Genomic DNA, 5,687 nt, shown 5'->3' with positions numbered 1-5,687 from the left:
GTGTGTGTGTGTGTGTGTGTGTGTGTGTGTGTGTGTGTGTGTGTGTGTGGTGCAGGGGGAAGAGGGAGAGGAAATAGAAGAAGGAGAGAGAGAAATTATGGAGGAGGGAGATTAGGTTATCTGAACAGGCTATTTTGCAACTATTTTGCAACTACAGAGAGTAAAATTCTGCTAGCTGTTATAATCACCAGCCTGGCTATACAACACAAGCATTTATCATAGTCTCTTTCCCATCCTAGGTCACCACAATTGGACCAGGGCCCTGGTCTCATTATCCTGTAGGCATCAAAATAAGGACACATTTTGTCTGTGGTCCACTGGGAGTGGTTGGCCAGGCCCTTGCCTCCCTGTTTGTGGTATACATGGAAGACACAAAAGCCAATGCAGGGTGAGGTCTGGGTCAAAGGAGTAGTTATGATGGTTGTAAGGCAGAGGAGCAGGATTGGGACGGCAGTGGGCATATTAAAGTGAGTTTTATGGTTATTTAGAGGGAAATTAAGGGTGAAGGGGGAACATGGGAGGGATGAAGTAGGGATGACAGTGTATGATGGCTAAGGTTGTAATTCAGATGATATAAAAAAGAGTTAGGAGTCGCTTTCCTTTTGAGGTCCAGTCATTTAGGATTACAGTGACTAGCATTACTTCCAGAAGGACTGCACCCAAGAGTGCTCACAGAACCAGTGGAGGACCTCAGAGCATCCTAGGAAAGGTATAGGAGAAAATATAGTATTACGATAAAGAACTGTATCTGATATGGAATAAAAGTTCCTTATAGTCAGGGCTCTTCTACAGCTTCCAGAAAGTACTCAAAGGTATCAATGGGCTTTGGAATTAGCTAGGTCCCTTTGCAGATGTATGATGACTGATCAGAGCTGTTGTAGAGTGAGACTGTTAGCAAAGTTTATCTTGGAACTTCCTGTTTGAGTACAGGGGAAGTCTGTTTATTTTAAGAGAGGTAGGTCTGGGTGGATATGCTCTTAGTCTAGCATAGGGGAGATACTCCTTTGAAGGAGGAAAGGATGATCCAGGAGGAAGTCCCATAAGCTTGGCGACAGTGGGTACTAGTACTGTTTTATGGGGCTGGTCTATTTTGGGGTAAGAGGGGTTATTGGAGTTTGAGATTGAGATGAGGTTGCCCCAGTGACAAGGGTAGGGAGTGGTGTATGGGGATCCTGGGAGGGTATAAGCTATCTGTTGAGTAATAGGGGAGGTGAACTTCTGGCCATTATCCATTTGCATGGAAGAGGGCAACCTGAATCTGTGTGGGGTGATGTGATGGGTAAAGCTTTAGGCCACTGTGTCGGCCCTTTTGTTAGTAATGAACACAATCTCAATCTATCATGAGAATGTGGCCACTAGAATAAAATGGCATATGTGTCTTTTGGCAAGGGGCATGTGTGTGAAGTCAATCTGCCATGCTGCTTTGGAGTCCTTGTGTCTGGTGAGTGGAAAATGAGGGGGTTTGGTCTTTAGAGTTTGGGTTATGTTTGTTGGCAGTTGGAACAAGTGTTAGTGAGCTGTTGTAAAAATATTTGTATGATTGTAATGGTGTGTGGTTTTGGACGAAGGTTATGAGGGGCTCAGTAGAGGAGTGAACTAGGAAGTGTAGACAGGCCATGAAGTCTTTAGTGGAAGAGGAGTCAGGATTCTTTGATAATGTCTAGTAAGGCATGATCTTGGGTGGGAAATTTGTGAGGTTGGGTTGGGTAAGTGCTATAAGAGAGAAGCTAAGAATCCAAGTTCAGAAGAAGTTGGAGTCCCAGAAGAAAGAGAAGTTCTCATTTATAGGAGAGCATAGGTTGGTATAGGAGTAGGAATGTTCTCTTCAGGGGAAGAGACCTGGACTGGTGAGAAATAAATAAGCCTATCTGTCCTTGCCTAGAAGAGGCATTGGACATTCTGCCATAATGAGAAAAGAACAAACGAGTTGAAGTTTTCAAAAAAAAAAAAAAAAAAAAAACATCAGGGCAAAAGAGGGAGGGGTGAAGCTCAGCGTAGTTGGGATAACTGAGACTATGGTAATGGAAAGAGGAGAGTCTACACTAGGTCCTTTTTAGGACTTCAATAGAGAAAAAGAAGCCACCATGTCTCAGACAAAAATCTTGTGTCTGGCCGTGATCTTCATTACCTAGAGTTACTTAGAGGAGCCAGAAGTACTGGCATGGGGGCCTTGAATATGAACCCCATATTGCAACAATTGTGTTGAGGAATTGGCATTTTGGGGTCCATAGAGATAGCTGGACACCTCCGTGGACAGTCTATTTTTTAATGTCCCCACTGAGCATAGGTCTTGCAGGCCTGGTTAGGAAGTCAAGGCAAGCTTTGACCAAGTGACCGGACTGGTAGCATCTGAAGCAGAGCCCCAGGTGGTGGGGTGGGTGTAGGGGTTGGGGACAACCTTGCCCCTTTGAAAGGTGGTTTGTTTGGTGGGTGAGGTCCAACCATGAAGGACAAGGGCCAGAGCTGATATATGGCTTTATGGTCTCTCTTTTTCTCTATGGCTTTCATTCTCTCTGTTGTTAGAAACAATGCCTAAGAGTTCTCCCTGTGAGGTCTCAGGCTCCTTTTCCAATTTGTACTGGATATCTTGCACTGGATATCTGGGGCTGACTGGCCAACGAGCTAGATGTGAAGGAAGAGGGAAGCAGCAGGGGTTGGAATATCTAGGTTGGTGAGTTGGGCTAGAATAAGGTCAGATTTTCCTCAGGTTCCTGAATGATTTTCCTAACCTTATAGGTGACAAAAGTATGAGCATTTTGTTGCCTGTTTTGAAAAGAGAGGTGTTCATTTGTTTAAACCTCTGAATGCCTGGATCACCCTTCTGGTGGGTTCAGTTAGGACTGGAGGTCAGAATCACTGCTGACAGCAAAGGTTGGTCTGCATGAGTGAGGGCTGAGTGCCCAATATGCTCTTTTGCACCACAGGTTGGGGTTATAGTAGATGTGTCTTGTCCCAGGTGAGGTCATAGGATTGTGTGAGGTGGAGGAATTCTGTATTGTAGTTAATGTAGTTTTTGGAGAATGAACCTAGTCTAAAAGAAAGTTCTCAGAAAGGGAGAAGAGCACAAGGATCTAAGTGGGGCCAGGGCACCCACTACTTCCTGTAAGGGAAACATGTGGGCTTACTTATGAGACCTGGTGACAGGAGGAGAGAAAAAGGGGAAGGGAGGAGGGAGCGGTGGTGGAAAGGGACTTCGAGGAGGCAGATGGGGAAGCGGTGTCAATTGGAGATAGAAGGGGAGGAAGATGGAACAGAGGGGGCCAGAAGGAGTGGTGAAAGGGTGGAGGGGCTCTATAATGTGGGGGCTTATCTCCGAGTTGAAGCCACTGAAGGAAGAGGCAAGAGGTGCTTTGGGAATGGTAAGTGGGCAAGAGGAGATTGGGGAAGAATTTGATAACTGCAACAGGTTTGGCAGAGGAAGGGGCAGACCTTATGGAAAAAAAAAAAAACTTTGAACATAAGGAGCCTCAGACAACACGCTATTCTGTTGTATAAAATTATTTAAGTTGGTTAGAATTTGGAAACTGGAAGCACCAAACTCATTCCTGGATTTTGGCATCAAAAATGTTAGATAGAAGTGGACCCAGATGACACAAAGAGAAAACGAGAGCATGACTCTGAGCCTGACAGAAGCAGTTTGTCCTTTAATAGAGACAAGGAGGGTGACAATCTCACAGTGGGCATGGAGATTGTGAGTAAGCTCGCTAGGGTCTTTAGGTTTTGTAGGGTTTAAAGTGAGGAATATCAAGTGAGGGATTGGCAGAAAATCTTCTGTCCTTATATCCGTCCCTAGGGTTTCAGATAGGAGCTATCTATGCTGGCAGTTATTGAGGGGCTGTGTAAGGAGAGGGGTGGAGGAGGTAAAGGTGGTCCCTGGGCAAGGACTTGCCAGATGAGACATTCTTACCCTTACCTACTATTTGGTGACTGTATCTAGATTCCTTTCATATATGTATATATTCAGAAGCTTCTATAGTAGAAAGTTGCCATGTGATTTTTCAAATGTCCTTTTCTTCAGTAGAATGTCACTGGCTATATCACTCCAGGGCAGGCCCTGTGCCCAGCAGTGGTTGGATAGTACAAAACACTCAACGGCATTTTTTTTTGGTGGATTTTTGTTTTGTTCTTTTGTTGTTGTTTTGACATTTTATCAGTTTTTTCTTCTTCTTTTTCTTTATATTTTTATTAATTACAGTTTATTCACTTTGTTTCCCACCTGTAGCTTCCTCGTTCCTCCCTTCCCAATCCTAACCTCCCTCCCTCTTCTCCACTCATGCTCCTCACCCAGTCCACTGATAGGGGAGGTCTTCCTCCCCTTCCTTCTGATCTTAGTTTATCAGGTCTCATCAGGAGTGGTAGATGAAATTGTTAGGAGCCACCTAGTTGGTACTGGTCTTTTAAAATTCTTTTTCTTTTTTTGAACATTTTTTATATTAATTACAGTTTGTTCACTTTGTATTCCAGCTGTAGCTTCCTCCCTCATTTCCTCCCAGCCCTACCCTACCTCCCCCTTGCATCTCCTCCCATTCCCCTCGCCAAGTCCACTAATAGGGGAGGTCCTCCTCCCCTTCCATCTGACCTTAGCCTATCAGGTCTCATCAGGACTGGCTGCATTGTCTTCCTCTGTGGCCTGGTAAGGCTGATGCCCCTCAGGGAGAGGTGATCAAAGAGCTAGACACTGAGTTCATGTTGGAGACAGCCCCTGTTCCTCTTACTAGGGTAACCACTTGGACACTGAGCTGCCATGGGTTACATCTGTGCAGGGATTCAATGTTATTCCCATGTATGGTCCTTGGTTGGAGTATCAGTCTCAGAAAAGACCTTTGTGTCCAGATTTATTGGTTCTGTTGTTCTCCTTCTGGAGCTCCTGTCCCCTCCAACTCTTTCTATCTTCCCCTTCTTTCATAAGATTCCCTGCACTCTGCCCAAAGTTTGGCTGTGAGCTTCAGCATCTTCTTTGATACCCTGCTGGGTAGAATCTTTCAGAGGACCTCTGTGGTAGGCTTCTGTCCTGTTCCCTCTTTTCTCCCTCTTCTGATGTCCATTCTGCTTGACTTTCTGAGTGAGTATTGATCATCTTACCCAGGGTCCTCCTTCTTGCTTAATTTCTTTAGGTGTACAGATTTTAGTATGTTTATCCTATATTATATGTCTAATATCTGCTTATAAGTTGGTATATACCATGTGTATCTTTCTGCTTCTGGGATACCTCACTCAGGATGATCTTCTCTAGTTCTCACCATTTGTCTGCAAATTTCATGATTTCCTTGTTTTTACTTGTCGCCTAGTATTCCATTGTGTAAATGTACCACAATTTCTGTATCCATTCCTCAGTTGAGGGACATCTGGGTTGTGTCCAGCTTCTGGCTATTACAGATAGAGCTGCTATGAACATGGTTGAGCAAGTGTCCTGTATACTTGAGAATATTTTGGATATATGCCTATAAGTGGTATAGCTGGATCTTGAGATACTATTCCTAATTGTCTGAGAAAGACCCAGATTGATTTCCAAAGTGGTAGTACAAGTTTACATTCCCATCAGCAATGGAGGAAGGTTTCCCTTTCTCCACATCTTCTCCAGCATGTATTGTCACTTGAATTTTTGATCTTAGCCATTCTGGTGAGTATAAGGTGAAGTCTCAGCATCGTTTTGATTTGCATTTCCCTGATGACTAAGGATGCTGAGG

This window comes from Psammomys obesus, unplaced genomic scaffold (assembly GCF_907164565.1).
Source record: "Psammomys obesus unplaced genomic scaffold, mPsaObe1.curated_primary_1811, whole genome shotgun sequence".
Lineage (NCBI taxonomy): Eukaryota > Metazoa > Chordata > Mammalia > Rodentia > Muridae > Psammomys > Psammomys obesus.
This window is presented reverse-complemented; position numbering follows the sequence as displayed.